General features: G+C 44.8%; 1 protein-coding gene across 1 annotated transcript in view; it reads right to left on the bottom strand.

Moving 5' to 3' along the window:
* Nucleotides 1-26,348, bottom strand: part of LOC137534144 (uncharacterized) — a 113,697-nt gene extending 87,349 nt beyond the window's left edge. The window contains exons 1-2 of the mRNA XM_068255525.1: nucleotides 26,332-26,348; nucleotides 19,767-19,832 (exon numbers count right to left, since the gene is read on the bottom strand). The gene's annotated coding sequence lies outside the window, so the exon portion shown is untranslated. The remainder of the gene's footprint in view (nucleotides 1-19,766; nucleotides 19,833-26,331) is intronic.
* Between the last annotated feature and the right edge of the window lie 354 nt (nucleotides 26,349-26,702).

Raw genomic sequence — 26,702 nt, 5'->3', positions numbered from 1 at the left:
AGGACCTAGAGATGGTTTGGACAGGCAGGTCCTAGAGATGGTTTGGACTGGCAGGTCCTAGAGATGGTCAGGACTGGCAGGACATAGAGATGGTCAGGACTGGCAGGACATAGAGATGGTCTGGACTGGCAGGACCTAGAGATGGTTTGGACTGGCAGGTCCTAGAGATGGTCAGGACTAGCAGGACATAGAGATGGTCTGGACTGGCAGGACCTAGAGATGGTCTGGACTGGCAGCAGGACCTAGAGATGGTCAGGACTGGCAGAACCTAGAGATGGTCTGGACTGGCAAAACCGAGAGATGGTCTGCACTGCCAGAACCGAGATATGGTCTGGACCGGCAGGATCTAGAGATGGTCTGGACTGGCAGGACCTAGAGATGATCTGGACTGGCAGGACCTAGAGATGGTCTGGACCGGCAGGATCTAGAGATGGTCTGGACTGGCAGGACCTAGAGATGATCTGGACTGGCAGGACCTAGAGATGGTCTGGACTAGCAGGACCTAGAGATGGTCTGGACTGGCAGGATCTAAAAATGGTCTGGATTGGCAGCAGGAGCTAGAGATGATCTGGAATGGCAGGATCTAGAAATGGTTTGGACCAGTGGCAGGACCTGGATATAGTACGGAATGGCAGGATCTAGAGATAGTCTGAACTGGCAGGACCTAGAGATGGTCTGGACTCTGGCAGGACCTAGAGATGACCTGGCAAGTCCTAGAGATGGTATGGACTGGCAGAACTTAGAGATGGCCTGGACTAGCAGGACCTAGAGATGGTCTGGACTGGCAGGACCTAGAGATGGTCTGGACTGGCAGGACCTAGAGATGATCTAGATTGTAAGGACCTACAGATGATCAAAATTGTCAGGACTTAGAGATGAGGAGTGATGGAGCTGAAAGTTTCTACAACGCAGTCTGTCGGTGTAATGGGTAAAACATCTGTACCATTTAAGATCGCGAGATACCGCGCCTGAAAATGATGCAGGCGCCGCATTCGCTTTTTTGGGCGATTTGCGGCGATTAGCGCAAATCGCACAAGTAAGAATGGGCCGATGGGGTTTCATTACACTAGTGCTTTTAAAAAGCGCTAGCGTTTTGCCAAAATCGTGGCAAAACGCCGCTCTAGTGTGAATCGGCCCTTACCATCTGTTCTGCTTCACTGACTCACATATAAGACGAGGGGGTAACTTTTCAGCACATTTTTTGTCCTGAAAATTAGGCTTATACGCGAGTATATACAGTATCTATGCTCCCCACTATTCGTTTTGTACTATTTACAGCACTACGGGAGATGTTGATGCTAAATAACTAAAAAAAAAACCAAAACAATTCTACCTGAATATGACCTCAGAGAAACCTTGCTGCTCTTGACATCACTTCACCTTAAGTCACTGAAAACCTGCAGGGGAAATGATTCTATGATGGGATTTAAAGTACAAGTTGAAAGCTGGGAGATTAATAGGCACACCTTTCAGCAGAAGATTTCAGGGGATGTGTCTAGGCCTGAAGTTCTCCTGATGTCTGCAATGAATACTTCAACACAAACAGACAAGACAGTTTAGCCCTGACAGTGTTTGTTTTACTTAAACTCTCATTACACGATGACATACATGAAATTTGGAGTCTTCTTATGTGAGGTCACTTCTTGAGCCCTTTCTAGATTATATATGGTCAATGTTGTTAAAAGACTGAGGTTGTGTCATACAGGTCAGTGAACATGGTGTAGGAGGCTGCAGGCCTATTTTGTGCAAGCAATCACTGAACACATGATGGATTCCACGTGTCACTTGACCGAGCAGCTCTATTTCCTTTTTAAATTTATGCCAAAATCTAAATTGTGTAATACGCATAGCAGTGTTGCTCTTTCTGCTTGTACAATGCAAATGTGTCTGCAGACAAGTGAAGTTACATCTGTCATGCTAAAACACAGTGATGTACTGCATGATGATGCAGTATTTATGAAAGGCTCTGGAGCAGAGGGGGTTCTGGGGCAGAGGGGGCTCAGGTGGTACTCGATGTATTCACCATTAACTTTCTTGTGTTCATCCACCCTAAGCACTTGTCTAAGTGCCCATGGATTATGTGCAGTGTAGATTGCAAGAAAATTTAAATTGCCCAGTTAAAGTGAACTTCCAGACTAAAAATCTACTCAGCAGCACTGAAAAGGCTTGGTGTTTCTTTAACAGTATCACAGTATCAGAACTTTGTTTTTCTTACCAAAGCCTCATTTTTAGCTGCACAGAAGCTAAGCTCTGCCCCATCAAAGAAATCTAAATCTAAAATGCAGTAATGGAAAGCATATTAACCTTGGGGAGCCGTAGAACCCAGTTTTTTAAGCACAGCAGAACCTAAGAAGTTGGTCTTCACCACTGAGTACTGCCAGTAATTTGTGCTGGTTGGTTGGGACTGATGGTTGGTTGAGTTAACCAGGACTCCACTGTATAGGGATTGAATTCTCCTCAGCATTGTGGCTGTGGAAAATTTGACCTAATTATGGGACATTACCCTTCAGGCAGCTCTGATTGTGCTGACCGATACCTTTATATACACATAGTTAGAGGCAGAGCCTTTTCTAGACTTTTTGCTGCCCAAGGCAAACTTAAGAGGATGTGCGCCCTCCTCAGTCAGGACAACAGTTCCACCTCCTCCCTTCTGCTGTGCAAGTAAAATGAAACACTGTTGCTCTCCTGCCTTCCCCCTTCTCACTCACTGCCAGACTCCTCACACAGCACAATAAGCTACTTTTCCCCAAAAATGACCTCTTCACAGTGCTCTCCTCTTGCTTCTCCTCCAACTCTGACTGCATGCTGTTACAAAAACGGTGCCACTGTAATCTCAGCGCCTGATGCAAATGTTTCACCTTGCTTCATGAGAGAACCGGCCCTAGTTAGAGGTAAATAAACCACTCATCGGCCACCATGATGACAACCAACAACGAACTTCAAACAAACAAAAAAAATTGACAGGACATTACTTTTATTGGACATCAACAAAATGAATAAAATCAGTGTTGTGCTCATGCAAACTTCATAGTTCAACTGACTGAAGGCTTATCCAGGGCGTGACTATTGCCACAACATCTCTACGGCCATAAAACATCCCTATTTTCCACCTCATAAAGTGCAGAGGATCGCAGAGCTCCTGTAAGGCGCTGAAGCCGACTGACTTCTGCAGGCCTGAAGCTACACGAGCCAAGATCCAACACACAAATACACCATCCACACCATGGACGCTCCCTCCAGGGCACAGTGCACTGACTATTACGTAAACCACTTGGATTGTAAACTGTGGCTGGCTGGCTTTAACAAGGTGTTTTTAAAAACTTCCTCTAACAGCTTGTTGAATGTTGATGATATTACAGCAATCTAAAAGGGGATACTGAAGCTGACCAGACATCTACCGATATTGCGGCCCAAACAACATTCCAATTTGATAAGTTTATCGACTCAGTGATGCAACAAGCATGCCTAATTGACATTTCAACCAATTTTGGGCTGAAATCAGTCTTCTATATCAATCGAGAAAGCTGGAAAATCTCAGTACGACGTGGTCGATCGGGTGAGTGGCGATATTGTGACGATCGAAAAATACCACCCGCTATCCCCTCAAATGTAAATGTCCCACTGGTGCCGCGCCTGTGAAGTTGCACACAACTTTGGCCAAATACATGCACTTAAAGGGACTCAGAGCGCAGGAAACTAAAAACATTTATACATACCTGGGGTTTTCTCCAGCCCAGGTATGTAAAACGCTCCCATGCCGTCATCCTCAGTCTTCTGCAGCTTCAGTACCAGGTACCCGCACTTCTGTCAGTCGGCTCCAGTCTACGCAGGAGAAGTGCGCTCTATGGATATATCTCTCCAGCATGTGCTGGAGAGATACTTAGAGGGCGCACTTCTCTTACGTCAGACTGGCTCCGACTGCCGGGAGTGCAGGGACCCGGGACCGGCGCTGCAGAAGACTGAGGATGGCGGCATGGGAGCGATCGGAGCGTATGGGTCTGGAGGAAACCCCAGGTACGTATAAATCTTTTTAGTTTCCTGAGCTCTGGTACACTTTAACAGAGCCTCCAGCGGGACCTTGTGGGCTACGGGGGGGGGGGGGGGGGATGCTGGAGGAAGCCCCAAGTAAGATCAGATTTCCATTTCTCTCCTATACTCAGGGTCCCTCTAATCCATTTTGGAATAAGGCTGTAACACAACAAAATGTGTAAAAAAGTGATGCGCTCTGAATACTTTCTATAAACATTCAGCCAATTGAAATCTTGCTTTGCCTGTTACACAAGACAATTTCCCCTCAGATCAACGGGTGCAATCCATAACTTCTGGCATGTCTGATCTGCTCCTGATCAAGAAATTTGATACCGTTCTCCTTAGGGAGCTGGAAATCATCAATTCAACCCGTCAATCCGATGGGGCATTGTGTTGTGTGTACCAGGCTGAACAATGATGTACATCAGACAGTGTTTGCAATATTTATCCTATACTCCTGGGCAGGCAATGACACTTACAGTTTCGGGGACATCAAGAGATAATTTGCATATTCAGTAGTGATGCATTGTGGGAAACCACAGTTGCACACTTGAAGCTGAATTATTTCAGATACCTTGGCCTCATGCTAACACAGTTAGCACGCCTAAAAGCTTTGCACGTGCAAACTAGGGTGCTAAGTAGTTTGCACGTGCAAAGCTGTTACTGATCGCACGTTATTTGGTGCACCGAAAATGTCGTGCTGGTGCGCGCAAAACGTTGCACCGTTCGCATGCAAAGTATGCTTCTCAGGCTATTTTGCACGTGAATGGTGTGACGTTTTGCGCGCACCGCAAAACTTTGCGCACAAACTTTTGTGTGCATATTAGCGCGTGTAAAGGCACTTTGCACATGCTAAAGGGCTTTTCACTGGCGTGCTAACACTTAGCACCCTATAGTGAATCAAGCCCTTGGTGTTTTCCGAAGGCAAATTACACTGAGCATTGCTTTTTAGTAGGACGGCGTTTCAGTCTCTTTTAGTACCTTATACTTTCCTAGTGGTCAGGGCCAATTCTAGCTACAATTTGGCCCCGGGGCAAAAGTGACTTTGGGTCCCCACTAGCACGGCCCCACCCCCAGAGGAAATTCACCACCCCGATTCCCCAAGCTGGCTGGCAGGCCCCACCCCCAGTCACACAAATGACTTGAGTCACAAAGCCGTGATGACTCATATCACGGTTGCGCTAGCGTTTTGCACGCGCTGTAACGCACGTAATGGTTTTCGCGTGAAATCACAAATTTGAGTGTGCTAATGCGAATTTTCACGCAAAAACTTGCATTAGCGTGCAATATCGCAATTGTGCGCGAAAACAGTTATGCGCGTTATAGCGACCACAAAACGCTAGCGCGACGTGATAGGAGTTATCACGGCTGTGTGAATAAAGCCCAATATCATTAGGTGTCCATCATATGTCTGCGCATGGAGGAAAAACGTTTTAGCCATTTATTTAGGAAAGGGTTCTTTACAGTAAGAGTGATTACGATGTGGAATGCATTGCCACAGGGAGTCGTTATGGCAAACTCTATACCTGCATTTAAAGGGGGCTTAGATGCTTTCCTTGCGTTGAAAGACATCCATGGCTACAATTACTAGGTAATGCCCAGTGGTGTTGATCCAGGGATTTCATCTGATTGCCATCTGGGAAGGAATTTTTCCCTTTTGGGCCTAATTGGACCACGCCTTGTAAGGGTTTTTTCGCCTTCCTCTGTATAACAGGGATATGTGAGGGAGCAGGCTGGAGTCGTACTTTGTTCTCTGGTTGAACTCTATGGACGTATGTCTTTTTTCAACCCAAATAACTATGTAACTATGTCCCCAAAAGCATTGCTGGGGTTCCCATTATCCCCTTCTCTGTTAGCCTACAAATGCAGAGTGTACACAGAGTCTTATCTAATGCAGGCAGGACACAGGAGGCAGCACCGTGCGCTATGCTCTCCACTTCTCTTCCTCATTCCCTGCAGGCATGTATGGGGTCATCTTAGCTGGAGGGGAGGAGGGCGAAGCCGCCTTGTAGGCCCTTACAGGTTCTGGGCCCTGGGGCAATTGCCCCCTTTGCCTCTATGGAAGAGTCGGCCCTGCTAGTGGTTCTGGGTCACTCCGAGCTCCTTGGGTATTCTAGTGTCCACTATGTGGAGTAGAGTGGCCAGACACCTGCACACATAGCTGGAGCGTCTGGAGAGATAAGAGGGTAAGGGCATGTTAAGACCTGACCAGAAAGATTAAAGGATGAAACTTCAACACTTTTCATGATTGTAGAGGAAACAGGCTGCTTGAAAATCAGTGCTTTGGCAAAAACCATCTCCGGCACACTCAGTGGTTATTCCATTATTCAGAGCACAAACCACCCTGATCCGGGACACAATTTAAACATGTTGAAAGGATTTCAACAGATCGCCTTCCTAATTTGAGACTTCAGACAGAAAAAGGCTGTTTTTGAAGCGTACAGTTTATGATGTGGCTGAGATAAGGTAATTTATGAGGGCGGTTGTGTTTGGGCAGGCCCTGAATCAGGGTCATTAGACAGCTTCCAGGGCTGGCCAGACAGATGTTGTGGGGCGTAGATGGCACCTTGCTGAGGCCACCAGCCCTTTGATCAAGTTCTCTGCTAAAAACATACAATTGCTGCTAAAGAAACGGAGGGGGGGGGGGGGGGGGGGCTGTGTTTAATCAGCGTCCATGCAGACAATGAATTCCCAACAATGGCAATCCAGGAAAACATTACTTTTACTGGAATTCATTTGTAAAACACAGATTAGTTACATTTTCTCCCAGACAGACATACATACGGTAGTTTCTTTCACTTAACTACTTCGGTACCAGCCGTCTCTGGCCCCAGAGACCGCTGGTACCGTAAAATGGCCCCTCCCGACGAATTGCCGCACATACCCGCAGCTCACGCTGCTCCTCCATCCCTCTCTCTGCCGTCGCTATGACGGCAGATCTCTGTACCCTGTTCAGGAGCTGGTTCATTGGCTCCCACCCTGTCAATCAATGTAAGACAACGTGATTGGCTCACAGTGATCACACGTTCAGGAGCTAATGAAATCTCAGAGCGAGTGAGCTGCGGCAGGGAGAAAGCGGTGCAATTGGAGGGAGTGGCAGGACCGCGCGGTGACGATGTTGAAATCTACATCCCGCCAAAGACGTGCAGCCACAAGCAGGATATAGATTTCGTCCGCGCCGGTCCGGAAGCAGTTAAAGAGAAACTGTAGTGAAAATGCAAAAAATGAATAAAATTGCTTGTTTTTTTACGATATTAATTTATGGAATATTTAGTCAGTCTTTGCTCATTGTAAAATCTTTCCTCTCCCTGATTTACATTATGAAGTTTATCACTGGCGGTGACATCTTTAGTTCTGCCAGGTGATCTGTACAGAATGTTGATTATTGAAAGTTTTATGCACAGAGGGAGATATTGCTTGCTTGGCAGTTGGTAAAAGCCGTAATTTCCCACAACGCAATGAGGTTCACAGGCAGCAAACTGTCAGGACCATGGCCCTGGTATCACACTGTGGGAGGGGTTAAATTACAATATCAGCCACACAGACCCCCCCACCCCACACACACACACACACATGATCTATTCATGAAAAAGTAAAGATTTCTTGTGGGAAATCGATTGGAATGAAGTTCAATCCTATTTGCTACTGTAATTTTATCAGAAATCATTAATGTGTATGCAGTGCTGACATCTATCATAGTCTATGGCACAGCGCTATTGCCCCCGGCCAAACAGGAAGTGACGCGTGCTTGCCATCACTTCCTGCTTCGGGTATGCGGAAGTGCACGGAAGCATATTTTTTCAAAATACACTTACGGGCATGCGCGCGGCGATGTCGCGTCGGTGAGTTACGATCTACATATCGCCATAGAGTAACATGACTTCCGGGCCGACGCAGATCACCGCAACTCAACGTATCACAGCAGTGTTAATGTAGTTCTTGACCTGCGTCGGGGATGTGGAAAAAACTTCACTTCCGTCGACTTTCATTGCACGGTGGTGGGGTGCAGTAAAAATGCTGCAAAGCACCGTCTCGGTGGGAAAGGGCCCTCAAGGTTATAGGTGCTCTTTAACTTATTAATACAGTACGTTTTTGGAATATTTAAAGCTATAGGCTTGCTATACACCAGCGGTTCTGGATGCTTGTCTGGCTTACAGGGGCGAAAAGGATTAATTTGCATATTCAGTAGTGGTGCATTGTGGGTAACCACAAATGTTCACTTAGGCCTAGTGCACACCAGAGCGGTTCTGCTGCGGTTTGCGATCCGCTTGCGAGTGCGGATCCGCTAGGGTAATGTATTTCAATGGGCTGGTGCACACCAGAGCGGGAGGCGTTTTGCAGAAACGCATACTCCCGGGATGCTGCAGATTTTGGATTGCGGAGGCGTTTCTGCCTCAATGTTAAGTATAGGAAAAACGCAAACCGCTCTGAAAAACGGCACTTCAGAGCGGTTTGCCAGGCGTTTTTTGTTACAGTAGCTGTTCAGTAACAGCTTTACTGTAACAATACAGGAAATCTACTACACCAAAAACGCTTCACAAAACCGCAAAATGCTAGCTGAAACGCTACAGAAAAAGAAGAAAAAGCGTTTCAAAATCTGCTAGCATTTTGCGGATCTGCTAGTGTTTTTTGATGTGCACCAGGCCTTATAGCTGAATTATTGCAAGTTTCCTTCTGTTTTAAGAAGGCAAATTTCAGCATGGAATGTGGGAGGAAACTGAAGTGCTCAGAGGAAACCCACAGAAACACTGGGAGAATTATTATTAGCAATTGTTATAACCATAATAACTCCTGATACTTTATTATTATTAGACTTTATTTATAAAGCGCTAGCATATTACGCAGCATGTTCTCAGCTGTAGGTCTGGGGAGCTCTCAGACTATTGTTTCTGAATTGCATGCATTCTTTCTAATGCTTGACTGGCAGCTCCAAGCACAACATGTATATATTTCAGAATCAGCAGCAGAAAGCAAGACTCTCCTATGCTAGGTACACACAATGCAACTTCCTATCCAATCGGCGGGATCAAAGCAATTATTTCTGACAGTTCTGATAACGGAATCGTTTTGGGGAAGTTATAATTGGAAAATCAATCCCGCTATCGATTGGGAGTAGTTTGGACATGTGCGCATGGTGCAACTTCCTGTCAGATTGCCCATTGACCTGATGGGAAATTGCATCGTGTGTACCCCATCGTTACATTCTCAGCAGGTAGAGTTACAAGACTCTCATAGAAACAAAGAGACAGCAGTGTGTCAAGTGTCATTATTAGCTGTGCAGGGAGATCACTCAGGAACAAACTGCAGCCGTGGAGGTTAATTGAACACCTGACAAAAACGCTTGAACCAAACACAAACACTGGCAGAGCATATTGTCACACAGCAGGGTGTCAGAGTGGTCCTCCAGGTATTTCCTGTCTTAATTTGACAACACAGTTTCTTTTAGATGTACTGTAATTGAATCTCCTTAAATCAAGTGAATTTTGTTAAACTCTTTTAGCCTCCTACATAACCATTTTTATATCAGGTCTTAAAGAGACTCTGAAGCCACTTAAAAAACGGCTTTTCACCTTTTATTCATGTTAGGCATGTTTGCCCCTGTTAAAATCCCGTGGCAGGACAAGGATTTTTTACCCCCCAAATCCCCTTGTGCAAAATCCACAACTTTCTTTGTCGTGGATTTTGCTGCTATAGGAGGCAGAGCTTTCAGCCGCAGCTCTGCCTCCTTACGCATCAATCAGCCGCGTATCTCCGCCCCTCTCCCCCGCCCCTCTCAGTGAAGGAAGACTAAGAGGGGCGGGGGAGAAGTGGCGATCCGCGCTGATAGACACGTGTAGAGGCAGTGCTGCAGTCAAAAGCTGCCTGGGATTTGGGGGGTAAAAAACCCTCGCTTTGCCGCGGGATAGCGGTGTTTTAACAGGAGCAAACATGCCTCACATAAATAAAAGGTAAAAAGCCATTTTTAAATTGGCTTCAGACTCTCTTTAAAGGACACCTGAGGTGACATGTGACGTGATGAGATAGACATGTGTATGTACAGTAACAAGCACACAAATTACTAGGCTATGTACTTTTTCTACTTTCTCTACCTGAAAGAGTTAAAAATCAGGTACGCAAGTGACAGTTTCAGTCTGGGTCTGGAACAGGTCGGACTATAGTGTAACCCTCACTGATAAGGAATTACAGCTATAAACCACTCTCCTGGCAGAAAATGGCTTCTGAGAGCAGAAAAGAGATAAAAAGGGGCAATAGTTTTATAGATTTTAGCTCTGGCATACTTCAATGTATGTGTCATTGAGAAGACGCCATGAAACAGTGAAGACTTAAAAATTAGATTTAAAAATAAATTAAAACTGTGGCATAGGTAAAAAAGTCATTTGTTTGGGAGAAGGAGGATAGATACAATTGTTTATCTCATACATTTTTTTTTCAACTCAGATATCCTTTAAGGCTTTAATTACATTTGAAGGTGCACCTCTTCGGGGACCCAGAAACTACAGCAGAAGCACCAGGCCCTCCGCATTGTTGGGTATCTACTCTCTGTTTTGGCAGTTCCCAATCTCAGTTAGATCGGAGGCCTTCTTTCACATAACAGTAGCAATGCTTTGAATTGAGAGGCATTGCATAGGCAGACTTATGGTACGTACACACTTGCGACTATGGTCGTTTGAAACAGCAGCTTAACGATCGGTCTGCCGACAATCGGGTAAAGAACTTTACCAAACGATCATTAACCAGTTCGCAATCAGTCGTTTTTCACTTTATGCATCCGAGCTATGTTCACCTCCTATTCATTAGCCTATAACTTTATTACTACTTATCACAATGAACTGATCTATATCTTGTTTTTTCCGCCACCAATTAGGCTTTCTTTGGGGGGTACATTTTACTAAGAGCCACTTTACTGTAAATGCATTTTAAAAGGAAGAATTAGAAAAAAACGGGAAAAAATCATTATTTCTCACATTTCGACAATTATAGTTTTAAAATAATACATGCCTCCATAATTAAAACCCACGTATTGTATATGCCCATTTGGCCCGGTTATTACACCGTTTAAATTATGTCTCTATCATAATGTATGGCGACAATATTTTATTTGGAAATAAAAGTGCATTTTTTCCGTTTTGCATTCATCACTATTTACAAGCTTATAATAAAAAAACAAATAGAAATATTTCATCTTTACATAGATATTTAAAAAGATTAGACCCTTAGGTAAATATTAGTGTTTTTTTTTTTTTATTGTAATGTTTTTGTTTTTTTTAATTAAACATTTTATGTGGGTATTTTTGGGAGGGTGGGAATGAAATTGTATTTTTTTTTGGTAAATATGTGTATTTTTATTTAACAGTTAGATGTAGTTTACTTTTTGGCCACAAGATGGCGGCCATGAGTTTGTTTACAGTTACGTCACTCTAAGCGTAACACGTACGCTTAGAGCGACGTAGGGGAACATAGGAAGCAGAAAACGCGTAGCTTCCGAGAGAAGCTGTCGCTTTTTCTACGGGAGAGAGGAATCAGTGATCGGGCACCGTTGCCCGATTCACTGATTCGCTGGCTAACAAACCGCGTGCCGGGAGCGCGCGCGATCGGCCGCGGGAACGCGCAGGAGCGCACATGGCTTCCTGGACGTGAGTTTCACGTCCAGGAATGTCAAATAGTTAAGGACAATGACGAACGAACGATATCGGCACGAATAGAAAATCCAACAGGACGGATCATATCGAGCGACAATCGTTACAAAACTATAGTGTGTATAGTTATCTGCCGAGAACGATCGTTACAAGGGCCAATGCGCCTGCGTTGGATTGTGCCTGGCTTCCGTACTTCCTGTGTAGCGCGGCCCGTAACTATTGTTGCATTATAAATTTCAAATAAACTTTGTTTTCAAGTTAACGATCATATATTTTTATCTATTGGAACTCCATGTTAGTGTTTTTTTTTTATATAAATATGTACGCAACATTTCCCTCTTATTGTTCTTTTCTGAGAGAACAATCGTTAAAATGTGTATGATGGTCGCTGCATCCCACCGTTGCATTCCAATCGTTCCAAGATTGTTCGTCTGGTAACTATCGTTTCTTGCAAACGATCATTATCGCAAGTGTGTACGTACCATTACAATGGCTGAGTAGTAAAAACTACTGTCGCTGTAGCTCCATGGTAGTGGTATCGGGTCCGCCCTACTGCGCAAGCATCTCGCATCTGTCCAGTAGATCGGACCCAATCGGGCTCAGCTATTTCCACCAGAGCCCAAGGGGGAAATTGTTACTGTGCCAGATCCCAAAGGTAAATATCGCTGCGTGCTGCAGGGGCTGCTGCGCCTGTACGCATCACCAACAAGCTTGGCAGATTTTCGGGAGGAGGATGGGGAAAGCCTCATTAGGATCCAGTGGCTTCCCCCTCCTGAGGTAAGTACCCCATAGGGGCACTTTTTTTCCTTACAGATTCTACTTTTCCTTACAGATTCTGTAAGAACAACTGTAATGAGCAGAATATGGAGGATGCCATATGTATTTCCTTTTAAACAATACCAGTTGCCTGGCAGCCCTACTGATTTTGGCTGCAGTAGTGTCTGAATCACACCAGAAACAAGCATGCAATACAGCTAATCCTGTAAAATCTGACAATAATGTTAGAAACACCTGATCTGTTGCATGCTTGTTCAGGGTCTATGGCTAAAAGTATTAGAGGCAAATGATCAACTGGACAGCCAGGCAATTGGTATTGTTTAAAAGGAAATAAATATGGCAGCCTCCATATTCTTCTTGTTACAGTTCTTTTAGTACAAATCTGCAGCATTAAAGGGAGAAGAACCATTGGCTCAGCTGTGATGACCGGACGTGCATATATGTTCTGTGCTTGTATATGAAGACGTTGCTTGGTTCTTAAGTAAAAATTTCATAAAAATGTTCGCTTGTCTTGCAAAGCGCTCTTTAGCCAAGTTACTCTCAATCCAAGGTTTCCTGTACTTAGAGCTATTTTACACAAGGCACTCCCAGAGCTGAACTATTGCGATATTCCTATTGCACAGATTAGGGAGAGCAGGCTAGATGACTTGGCTTGGGTTTACAGAGGTCGCTAGTGTTATTGTTTTCCATAAGACCTGCTGGGATCAGGTTCAGCCTCTTACATGAATACCGCTGCTGGAAAAGGAATTTCACACCTTGCTGGAAGAGGTGGAAGGATGTGGTGAGCTGGGAAGGCAATCAGCTTTATCACAGTCTCCTCAGCAGCACTGTCTCTGCAGCTCTCACCATGTACAAACACTACATACTCATTGTCAAAACAAACACTAATCATCAGTATAATCATCTGTAGCTCTAATCTGCAGCAGTTGTCTCATCGCGAATAACAGTTCATGAGACATTTCCACATTCTGAAATGCATCACAGCGATGGATGCAGTCCGAGGGCTGGCGATACTTCGCTGTTGCTGAAGTATCCCTATAGTATCAATCTCACTGCAGCGTTTGCGATCTGCATAAATGGGAATTACAACGCAAATCACGGCAAAATTGCATTCGCAACCCTGGAGTCTCAGGTTCAAACCTGGGTCAAGACACTATCTGCAAAAAACAAAAGTGTCCTTAGGGCCCATTTACACTACAGCGATTAGCGGGCAATTCCCGCAAATCGACAAAGCGCTAACGCAGTTATAACTCTATGGTAGGCAGTGATCTCACTGCCGCGATTGCCAACGATCGCAGGCGTTTCACAATAGCAACACGTGTTACCTGCAGCATTTTGCCCCGATTCCCTAGCAATCGCGGTACAGTGCTTAAACAAGCGCTAATCGCGATCCACGAGAGTGTACAGTGATGCGTTTAGCGCTACCGTTTTGCTACTTTGTAGTGTGAATGAGCCCTAAAGATTATATAGTACAGACTTTTGTTAGGGATAAGATTGTGAGTACCTCTGAGGGACAATTGCTGACAAGACTGCATATACTCTGTAAAGCACAGGGGACGATTGTACACGTAAAAAGGACGACACAGTAATTTTGGCGCCGGAGATTGTCGCTGGTAGAATATCAGTAAAATGACCAATATTCTACTACCGTTAAATCTAACCTTATTCTCACGAGTACTTCCTGTACCAATGCCTAACCCTAATACCCTAACTGATGCCTCACCCTAACTGTGCCTAACACCTTACCACCACTATCTCTCCCCCCCCCCCCCCCCTGCAAGCCCTGCCGGTATTCACTGCGTCTTCGCCGCTAAATTCTCGAGTGCCAGCCGTGTTATTACGATATTTTATTATGCGCCCAAATTACACCCGGGACACCGATATAACCAAAGCGCCACCGGCATCCAAATGACCTGCTTTGGCGGAAGATGCCACACTATACAAAAACATAATAATAATGATCTCCAGGTACTCCCAAATTACAAGTGATCTGACAACCAGACTGGATTTGGTAGCCGTTTACAGCCTTCAGCTAGGATATACTGCAACATAAGGAGGATTGCTGAAACACTGGTAAAAATAAGTACTGGCGGGGCTTCAGCCAAGTGCCACAGTGAGAGCTTCAATTTGCAGCCGATTTCGATCCTTTTGATCTATGTGACAGGATGGAAAATCTGACAGGATGGCCCATAGAGTTGCATTGGATCTAATGGTGCAATAATGCATTTCCTTTGATTTTCAATAGATTTTCAATAAATTTCATTCTGAAATGTATTGTAAAGGTGGCCATACATTCGTTAGATTAGCAGCAGATAGATTAATAGATAGATTTCTGATCTATCTGATGTGTTTAGGAACATTTTTTACTAGGAACAGATTTCCAATAGATTTCAGTTTGAAATCTATTGAAAATCAATCTGGTGGCATTTTTGTGCCATCAGATTTCCATTAGGGCCAATGCAAAATGATAAGCAATCTCAACAGATCAGCCTAGATTTTCCATCCTGTCAGATCGATTGAAATCGATCGATTTGGGAATTTTAAAGAATCAATTTCTCATTGATCGATTGTATAGAATCGATCGATCGATGGCTAAAATCGACCAGTGTATGGGCCCCTTAAATCTGTTCCTAGTGTGTGGCACACAACAGATAGATTCCTGTCAGATTCAACTTGACAGGCATCTGACAGTTATCCATCTGATGGTTGAATCTGCTGCAAATCCAAAGTGTATGGCCACCTTAAATAATACAGTCAGCACTTCTTAAAGTGCCCATACACTGAGCCGATTAGCGGCCGATCGATTGATCGAAATTGACCAATCGATCGATTTGCGGCCGATTTTGATCGTTTTCAATCGATTTCACATGCTGGAAAATCTAGGTCGATCTGTTGAGATTGCTTATCATTTTGCACTGGACCTAATGGAAAACTGATGGCAAAAAAAATGCCATCAGATCGATTTTCAATAGATTTCATAGTGAAATCTATTGGAAATCTGTTCCTAATAAAAAATGATCCTAAATACATCAGATAGATCAGAAATCTATCTGATGATCTATCTGCTGCTAATCTAACGCGTGTATGGCCTGCTTTATTATTAGGTTATTGTCCAAACAGATCCAAAGCTTCGAGTACACAGCAGCCTATTTATCAAGGGAACAAGAAACTGCAATTGCTCATGAGATAAGAGCGCCCAGAAATAACCGACAGTGGAATATCGGTACATTTACAGATATTTTACTCTTGTAGTGCTAATTAGTAGTAAAATTGTAAATTATTTTAGTAGTAAAATATCCGTAAATGATACTGATATTTTACTACGGTTAAACCTAACCCTATTGTCACACAGAACCCTCGTTCTACTTATGCCTAACATTAACCACCACCCCCCAAACCTAACCTTGTAGAGCCAAGTGTTGCCACTGCAGTGTTACTTGGGGAGGGTTGCTACTGCGCCACTCAGGGCCGGCTGGTTAGCCAATAACCATGCTCAGACCTCAAGGTACAATATTGTAGATGGAGGAAAAAAAGCGACAGTCGGCGCTGCAAGCAATCCGGTTTATTCCACAGTGAAAATGCAATCAGTGAAATAAAAAGTGCTATCCTGTGCAACAAGACACATTTTGTGCACATACCGGTCCCGGTGGGCAGCCAGTGGGTGATGGATGGTGGGTGCAGGGAACAACTGCCTGACGGCCGTTTCTCGCACACCTGCGCTTCTATGGAGGCTTAGCCTATGTCGCAGATTGCATTTTCACTGTGGAATAAACCGAATTGCTTGCAGTGCCGACCGTCGCTTTTTCTTCCTCCATCTATGTATATATTAATACTTGTGTTGTTGGGTGTTCTATTGTACAGTGTGTTGAACTGCTCATGTATCTATGCTCCCCACTCGCTACAGAAGATGTTGGCGCTATATAAATCAGAAATAATAATGTCCCTATGCAACAATCGCTGTCACCCCTCTGCCAGCACTACACTAGTATTATCATACCTGCTCCTTGCTCACTCCACTCATACACATTGGCGTACTGGTGAGCACTCTCACCTTGCAGCGCTGGCTGGTTTGTATACCAGTCACGGCTTTATCTGCATGGAGTTTGTATGGTCTCCCTGGCTCATATGCAATTACTTATTTCTTCTAGGAGATAATTTTCATCTTCCCTTTAAAATAACTTTTCAGCATTTTACAATTGAAAAAACCCAAAAGTATGTGAAAAGGTACTATCACAAATATACGGAGTATTTTCTTGCTGGCTGGTGGTTTAACCTCCTTGGCGGTAACCCCGTGTGTGACACGGGGTAAGCCGCCGGAGGGTGCCGCTCAGGCCCTGCTGGGCCGATTTTAATAATTTTTTTTTTGCTGGACGCAGCTAGCACTTTGCTAGCTGCGCCAGCACTCTGATCGCCGCCGGCCCCTGCCCGATCGCCGCTATCTGCTGCGGCGCGGGCCCCCCCCCCCTCCAGACCCCAGCGCTGCCTGGCCAATCAGTGCCAGGCAGCGCCGAGGGGTGGCCCGGGACTCCCAATGACGTCCCGACGTCAGTGACGTCGGTGACGTCATCCCGCCCCGTCGCCATGGCGACGGGGGAAGCCCTCCAGGAAATCCCGTTCTATGAACGGGATTTCCTGATCGGAGATCGCCGAAGGCGATCGAAGCGGGCGGGGGGGTGCCGCTCAGCAGCGGCTATCATGTAGCGAGCCCTCGGCTCGCTACATGATTAAAAAAAAATTTTTAAAAAAAAAAACTGCTGCGCTCCCTCCTGGCGGTATTTTTCATACCGCCAAGGAGGTTAAAAGGCATTTCATGACAAGGTTTCGAAATATCAACTAGGACAAAACTCAGGAGAAAAAGGTGAATTGCATACGGGCCCCTATGTCTGTGTGGGTTTCCTCCGGGTACTCTAGTTTCCTCATACATCCCAAAAACATACAGATAAGTTAACTGGCTTCCCACAAAAAAATTGTTCCTAGACTACGATTTACATACTGTAAAGGTGGCCCCACAAGATACAATAAAATGATCCGATTTTACGTCAATTCGATAAAAACGATCAGATCTCCCCAAAAAATCGAAAGCTTTTTTTTCATTCGACTGAAAAATCCGATCGGATTTCCCGTTTTCTTCGATTTTTATCGATCCGGAATGCCAGATATTTTTCTTCAACCTTTCTAAAGATTGTATGGTGTGTGTTAGATTGTCATTTTATTCATATAGACACCCTAGCAATTTTGTCAGAGTTTCCAAACATTTTTATCATAATTGGGGAAAATTTGAACATAGGTGTGTGGTACATTGGTCATATTTTTGTAATGTTACAAATCAGTCAGAAAAATTGATTGCAATTCTTAAATTGAACAGATATTTAAAAAATTGTATGGTGTGTGGCCACCTTAAGACTGTGGTAGGGATTAGATTGTGAGACCCTCTGAGGGACAGTTAAAAGACAAGACTATATACTCTGTACAGCGCTGCAGAAGATGTCGGCGCTATATAATAACTAAATGATACATTCTGTTTTAGTCATGCCTTGCCCAAATAGTTTTTTCTATGAACAGAGTAATGTGCACACATGGCTAACATTCCACCTGCATTTACCTGCTGCAATGTCCTTTGGAAGAATCTACCCTTTGCACACAAGTTAAACTAGTACAAGTAACATTTCACAATATTATTATTATTTAGTATTTATATAGCGCTGACATCTTCCACAACGCTGTACAGAATATATTGTCTTGTCACTAACTGTCCCTCGGAGGAGCTCACAATCTAATCCCTACTATTATCATATGTCTATGTATGTATGTATTATTATTATTTAGTATTTATATAGCGCTGACATCTTCCACAACGCTGTACAGAGTATATTGTCTTGTCAGTTAACTGTCCCTCAGAGGGGCTCACAATCTAATCCCTACCATAGTCATATGTCTATGTATGTATGTATTATTATTATTTAGTATTTATATAGCGCTGACATCTTACGCAGCGCTGTACAGTATATATATATTGTCACTAACTGTCCCTCAAAGGAGCTCACAATCTAATCCCTACTATTATCATATGTCTATGTATGTATTATGTAGTGTAAGTATTGTAGTCTAGGGCCAATTTAGGGGTGAGCCAATTAACTTATCTGTATGCTTTTGGGATGTGGGAGGAAACCGGAGTACCTGGAGGAAACCCACACAGACACAGGGAGAACATACAAACTCCATGCAGATGGTGCCCTGGCTGGGATTCGAACCGGGGACTTAACGCTGCAAGGCGAGAGCGCTAACCACTACGCCACCGTGCTGCCCTATGTATCTATTGTGTAGTGTACAGTATGTATTGTAGTCTAGGGCCAACTAATTGATCTGTATGTTTTTGGGATGTGGGAGGAAACTGGAGTTTCCCGGAGGAAACCCACACCGACACAGTGAGAACATACAAACTCCATACAGATAGTTCCCTGGCTGGGATTTGAACCGGGGACCCAGCGCTGCAATACTACGTAATGTTTGTCACTCAGCAACATCAAAGAGCATCCCATCCATTAGCCATGATCAATACGGTAAAAGAGATGACAAGTGACGTACCTCTTCTCCAGGGTGGCAGAATGGCAAAGGTCTTATGCCAGCTAAACATTGTCCTCCTCCAGCTCAAGTCAAGTGAATCTGGTGGTTTCTGTACTTCTCCGGAAAGCAGACTTAAGGAAACAGGATCTGGATCCCAACTTTGGAATTTTCTTCTTCTTTTTTTTTTAACTTAAGGCAGTAAAATATTGTGTTTCCCTGTCAGCGGCATCCATGGTTGTCAGTCTTGCTGTGCTCTGTGCACAAGATGTACAGCCAGCTATGTTAGAACAAGAGCCAGCTCCAGCTGTAAGAGGAACTGGAGGTTGGATTCTTGTCTCTGTGACAGAGGAAACTGAACTAAGAGCTCAATCAGTGCTGGCTTTTCAGAGGGCTGCGTTTCTGAACTGTAGGTGGCTCCCAGCCAGGAGCGAGTGAAAAAAAAGGGAGCAGTCTTTAGGAATGTATCTCCCTTGCCTGATAAGCCAAGATGACTGGAAGGGTTGAATCCACCTCTGCAGGCAGAGCACCCCTGAGCATGCCTCAGATATGACACAACTACATTAGCTGCACTGTTCAAATAATATGACTCTGAAACATAACCTAATCATAACTCAATAATAGGTAATCGGCAGCAAAATCTATAACAAATATAGACGGCGGGTAGTTTAGCTGCGGGAACTGTTAGTTTATTGTGCTGTGACTCGCCTTCCCAGCTCACAATTGTGTGTGAGGATTTTTTGCTAGTAAATAACTATTTACCTCCTTGTCTTGAGACATCAAAAGGAACTTGATGGAATAAGCAGACTTTTTTGACATTTGAACCATCTGTGAAATGGAAATGATACACGTTTTCAGTCAATTTTTACATTCCTTTGGAGATGTTTATAAACCGATGCTATATATTACATTGTAGGTATTTGCCCTAAAATGTTATTTTACAAATACATATGTGATTCCGGCTGCATTCACAGTGGGACATTGCGGAGCTGTGTTATAAAGTCTTGTAACGAAGCTTACCGCGCTGCAATGTTAATCCTATGGGCCGTTCACAGTGCGATGTTAGCGTTGCATTATAAATGATAGCGTTATGGTAACTCACTGCTTGCAGTGCGTTACCTCTAAATGCACACATTACCAGGTACAGGAAAGCATACTTTTCATTGCCTGTATGCTTTACTGTACCTACTGTATGCAATGGTGGCTGGAAGGTGTAATGGTTAAGGGCTCTGCCTCTGACACAGGAGACCAGGGTTCGAATCTCGGCTCTGCCTGTTCAGTAAGGCCAGCATCTAATCAGTAGGAGACCTTGGGCAAGTCTCCCTAACACTGCTACTGCCTATAGAGCGCGCCCTAGTGGCTGCTGCTCTAGCGTTTTGAGTCCGCCAGGAGAAAAGTGTGATATAAATGTTGTCTTGTCAATGGTAACGCAGCAGTAATGTGCGTTACCCAACTTTTTGCGTTGTGTTGTAATGCTGCGTTGTGACTTTAATGTTGCATTACAACGCATCGTCCCACTGCAAATGCAGTCTCAGGGTGTCACCATGTTACCTGGTTTGCAAAGCCTCATAGTAACAAATGCTCAACGGTTTTAGTATTATTATTGGTTTATATAGTGCCATCATCTTCTGCTCTGTAGAGAGTTAGAGCTCTTTTCCACTGAGCACGATTCAATCGGAATCTTAACAGCCATCCGAGGTGAAAATAAACTGATGAGAAAGACAGATGTATCTGTCCTCCTCCTAAAAATGACTTTTTCTAGGTATCCCCCAGTTTAATTTTATATTTAAATATAGTTTTCAAGTTTTTCCTGCTTCATTCCCTCTGCTCAATGACATTATTGCTGAATTATTAACCCTTGTTATCTCTTGCCTGCTCTAAGAAAGACAAAAATGTGCTTTCTTAAAACAGAAAGAATTTGCGATAATTCAGGTTGGAGTGAGCTTGAGATGTCTCCCAGGCATCACTGCTGAATATATGCAAATTAACCATTGTACCCTTAGCAGCTAAACACACCTCCAGAATGATGTCAGCTTGTTAATTTGTACAGAGCCATAATAATCCAACATGCATACAGACTGTTTCGGATTGTTTGATCCTCATCAGTGCATGGCATGGATTAATTTGGCTCTATGGAGTAGGGCTTGTAACACCGAGAGGTACAGACTAACCAGCAAGCTCATGGTGACCCAGAACTCATTGGAGTGTGTAAGGGGCTACAATGGTAAAGAGGCTTTTAGGACCAATGTAGCCCTTTACACACTCCAATGAGTTCTGGTTCACCATGAGCTTGCTGGTTAGTCTGTACTGCTCAGAAGGCCCATACTCACGGGCAGCAAATGTTGCCTGTCGCCAGCACACGTGAGCGTGTGGGCGACAGGCCGGCGACAGCTCCTCGCCAGGTCCCTCCGCGTACACACGCGGAAGAGGGACCAGCGGCGAGACGGAAGCTGTCGCCGACGTTCCTCCTCCCCCCGCCGGAAGCTTCATTCACCTCTATGGAGGTTGCTGTCGCTAGTCCGCGTACTCACGCGGACTAGCGACAGTTGCGGCGGAGGTGCGGCGGCGACTGTTGCCATGCGATTGAAACTTTCAATCGCATGGCGACAAGAGCGGCGGGCGACAGCTCGGGGTGCGCGCGCGTGCGACGGCCCATACTCACGGGCGACCTGTCGCCGCAACACGCGCGCGCCGCGTGTTGAGGCGACAAAAGTCCCTCGTGAGTATGGGCCATAAGAAGCCATTTATTAACAGGAAAGTGTGTTATGGCTGTAATTACTTTTCAGTGAGGGTTATGCTATAATCTGACCCGGTCCTGACCCGGACGGAAACTGTCATTTGCATACGTGATATTTAACCTTTTCAGGCACAAAAAAAAGGGAACACAGCCTAGTTATTTGTGTGCTTGGCACTGTACATACACCTCTCTATCTCATCATGTCACATGTCACCTCGGTTGTCCTTTAAGTATAGGTGGTTTAAAATCACGGAACGTATTTTCCATTTTCATGATTCGATTGTATGTAAAGCGCAGTAGCTTCTTGGAGCGATTTTATGTGCAATTGTGCTCAGTTCCCAACAGTGCGATCGCAGTGACTGAGAAAAGCAGCCTGCGCAATCGCAAACACAGCCTGATCGTGCTTGGAATCGCGCATGCTAGTGGGAAAGATCCCTAAGGCCTCTTTTACACTACACGCTGAAAAACTGCTGTGTTTTAACTTTCCACAGCCGTGCAATGTGAAAAAGCTTTCAGTTAAAACACATATAATGTGACCTGAGCCATAGTGTAACATATAAACTACCTTGCACATCAGCTGCCCTTTCAGTTTTAACCGACAGTAACTGATATAGTGGAGCACTTAGAATCAAAAAGAGGTGCATAATAAAGAGTTTGACCCGGTTCACATGGCGGTCATTGCTCATGTGTTGTCCATTTAAATGAATAGGCATTTTTACCATGGTTTTAACATTGGCCTTTTTACCATTGTTCCCGCAAATGCTGCACTTGATCCTGTCATCTTCCCTCATCTCCTTTCATCCTGGACACTACATGTAGCTCCCAGAATCGGCTAACTGTGGCGCTTTTATGCCCCTCTACAAGAGTCAAAGCATGATGCATTTGCCTGACGATGGGAACCGATGCTAACACTTTTTTGCTTGTTTGCAGGGAAGCGCTTAGCAGCATTGGCTAAATGCAACAACAACAAAAACCCATATGAACTGTCCCTTACTGGACACCATAAATGTCACCGTGTCTGAAGGTGGCGACACGTTTCAATTTTTCTTTTTAATTTCACTGCAATTCAATGAAAACAAATGTTTCCCTTTTTTTGTTTTATTCGACTGAGAAATCTGATCGAATTTCCCATTTTTTTTTTAGTTTTTTTTATGTTGGACGAGTTGGAAAATTCAGATCAACTTTACCAAGAATTGTACAGTGTGTGTGACAGATTGTCAAATTGTATTCAACCTAAATAAATTGTATGTAACTATTCAGTACACACCAAACTTAATTCATTGATTGTATAAATAACAAACAGGATGGAATTATGAAGGGGAGTGTATGTACATGCCTATAGAAATATGAAAATAGTATTGTATGTAATGTAAAAATCATATACATGGAAAAGTGATTGTTAAGGTGGCCACACACCATACAATTTTTTTAAATATCTGTTCAATTCAAGAATTGCAATCAATTTTTCTGACTGCTTATAACATTTCAAAAATATGGCTAATGTACCACACACCTATGTTCAATTCTTCCCCAATTGTGATAAAAATGATTGGAAACAGAGAAAATTGCTATGGTGAGCACATTAATAAATTGACAATCTAACACACACCATACAATCTTTAGAGGAATTGAAGAAAAATTTTCTGCATTCTGGATCGATAAGAATCGGAAAAAAAAACAAACGGGAAATTCGATAGTATTTTTCAGTTGAATTTAAAAAAAGCTTTTCGATTTTTTTTAGGAGATCTGATCATATTTTCCGAATTGACATAAAATCGGATCATTTTATTGTATGATGTGTGGCCACGTTTAGGCAGATATAAAATTTAACTGTATTGAACTTTTTTTTATTTATTTTAATTACCAAACAGAAATCTATTAGTGGTAGTCTCTTTTTTAAGACCCCCACCCCCACTATCTGATTTCTGGGCATTCCGATACCAGCACCTGACTCTTTAGTGTCCGGACCCGCAACTCACTTATCGGCTGCATAATGCTGGGCATACACGGGTCGATCCGGCGGCCGATTAGCCGCCGGATCGACTCCCGCTGCGTCCCCACCGGTGCTTCTTATCTTCCGCTCGATTCGCCGCTATTGTCCGCCCGCGGGGATCGAGCGCTGAATCGATCGCTGCCGTGATCGGACGCGTCGGATATTATCAATCGGGCATCAGCGGCTCGATTGCCAAGGGGGCATCGAGCCGTGTATGCCCAGCATTATGCAGCCATGCAGAGTGGGTGGCAGGGAGTTGTTATAGTTGCTTGTCCAGACGACTCGATCGGCTTCTCTTCTCCTCTCTACCCACAACCCACCCCGCACCCACTACCCGTCTTACCCTAAAACAAAAATGAGCACCCAAACCCGACCCGCATTTTGGTTAACCCCAGTACCCGACCCGATGCCTATCTCTACCTGCAGGAGTAGGTTGGGATGAGAAGGCTGTACCTGACTGATTAGTAGTGCTGGGGTAGGAGGGTGTCAGTGACTGACCAGTGGGGGTGGAGAAGAAGCGTAATATGAACTGACCAGCAGGGGTGGGGCTGACTTAGACTACATGCTGACTCACCCATGTAGGGGACAAATGGGCAGCTTGGCTTAGGGTAACTATGACTAACACAGACAGGTAAGGAATAGGTATAGGCACACACCTATTGGAGGGAGCACACATTGTTTGGTTATAAAATCTCTGATGGCAGCCCTTGTCCATCTCAATCGCTCAGTCAGCCTGCAGCAAGCAAGATACGTCAGTGCCCAAACCCCAGCAACCCTTGCAGCACTGTATCGCAATTTTCGATTCCTAGTACGATTCCAAGGATCAGTCAAGCTAGCGCTAGGGCCAACCTAAATCCTTTACTAGTGTGTGTGTGTGTCCCTGGCAGTGCAGAGCGGCAGTCAGTGTGTTTGTTCCTGGCAGTGCAGTGCTGCACTCAGTGTGTGTGTGTGTGTGTGAGAGTACCAGGCAGTTCATTGTTTGTGTGTGTGTGAGTACCTGGCAGTGCAGTGCTGCACTCAGTGTGTGTGTGTGTGTGTATGTGAGTACCTGGCAGTGCAGTGCTGCACTCAGTGTGTGTGTGAATACCTGGCAGTGCAGTGCTGCACTCAGTGTGTGTGTGTGTGTGTGTGTATGTGAGTACCTGGCAGTGCAGTGCTGCACTCAGTGTGTGTGTGAGTACCCGGCAGTGCAGTGCTGCACTCAGTGTGTTTGTTCCTGGCAGTGCATTGCTGCACTCAGTGTGTATGTGTGTGAGTACCTGGCAGTGCATTGCTGCACTCAGTGTGTGTGTGTGTGAGTACCTGGCAGTGCAGTGCTGCACTCAGTGTGTGTGAGTACCTGGCAGTGCAGTGCTGCACTCATTGGGCTCTATTCATAAAACTTCTGAGTCGAAAAAAATCCTGGAGGTAAAATACCGCAGCGGTATTTTACACTTCTGGGTGGTCATTCAAAAAAATCTTGAAAGCTGCGATGCAAGAGCGGAGATCTCCCGCTGAAAGCTGGCGGTAAGCTGTCGGAAGGCATGCGGAAACACTTCAGCCGGCAGAGTCCCTCCATGCACTGCTCTCTCTGGGAGGTCTGTCCCATTCACTTGTATGTAATCCGCAAAATCAGAGGAAGCGGTATTTCCCGTCCACATACCGCTTCCTCTAATCTTTATGAATGGCCATTTTGTTACTTTTTTCTAGATAAATCTAGAAAAACACTGGAGAAAGCGGAAATTTCTCGCTCTGCTGGGGGATTGTAGATTTTTTATGCGGGAACAGCTTTTATGAATGCCCACTTTGCTAAATGGACGGGAAAATCCGCTGTTTTGAGCGGAAAACTTGCGGTAAGGTTTTATGAATAGAGCCCATTGTGTGTGAGTATCTGGCAGTGCAGTGCTGCACTCAGTGTGTGTGTGAGTACCTGGCAGTGCAGTGCTGCACTCAGTGTGTGTGTGAGTACCTGGCAGTGCAGTGCTGCACTCAGTGTGTGTGTGAGTACCTGGCAGTGCAGTGCTGCACTCAGTGTGTTTGTGTGAGTACCTGGCAGTGCAGTGCTGCACTCAGTGTGTGTGTGAGTACCTGGCAGTGCAGTGCTGCACTCAGTGTGTTTGTGTGAGTACCTGGCAGTGCATTGCTGCACTCAGTGTGTGTGTGAGTACCTGGCAGTGCATTGCTGCACTCAGTGTGTGTGTGAGTACCTGGCAGTGCATTGCTGCACTCAGTGTGTGTGTGTACCTGGCAGTGCAGTGCTGCACTCAGTGTGTGTGTGAGTACCTGGCAGTGCATTGCTGCACTCAGTGTGTGTGTGAGTACCTGGCAGTGCATTGCTGCACTCAGTGTGTGTGTGTGTGTGAGTACCTGGCAGTGCATTGCTGCACTCAGTGTGTGTGTGTACCTGGCAGTGCAGTGCTGCACTCAGTGTGTGTGAGTACCTGGCAGTGCATTGCTGCAGTGTGTGTGTGTGTGTGTGAGTACCTGGCAGTGCATTGCTGCAGTGTGTGTGTGTGTGTGTGTGTGTGTGTGTACCTGGCAGTGCAGTTTTGCACTCAGTCTGCAGTCAGTATGGCACATGTAAAAGCAGAGATAATATACCAGTCTCTACTCTCTACCTCTTCTCCTCTCTTCTGCTCCACCACGCGCAGCAGAGATCGAACATCCTGTCAGGCAGGGGGCGGGACATCCTGTCAGGCAGGAGGCAGGGAAAGCTCAGCCAGATCTGTCTGTAGCTGTTTCATCTTTCCCATGCGGCTCCCACAGTCCCAGCCAGACAGGTAAGGAGGAGAAAGTGGTCTCTCTTTTCTGTTCATGCGTAGAAAATATCTCCTGCTCTTTGTCAAACATTGGCCTCAATTCAATAAGCTTTATTAAACACTTTCAAACGTTTGATCATTTACCTCATGGGTAAAATCTCATTTTGAATTCACTAAGGTGTTATAGATTTATATAGTTTTATAAATAAAATGTTCAATAAAGATATAAT

Source organism: Hyperolius riggenbachi, chromosome 10 (genome assembly GCF_040937935.1).
Source record: "Hyperolius riggenbachi isolate aHypRig1 chromosome 10, aHypRig1.pri, whole genome shotgun sequence".
Lineage (NCBI taxonomy): Eukaryota > Metazoa > Chordata > Amphibia > Anura > Hyperoliidae > Hyperolius > Hyperolius riggenbachi.
The sequence above is the reverse complement of the archived record's forward strand: the minus strand, read 5'-3'. Positions and strand labels throughout refer to the sequence as shown.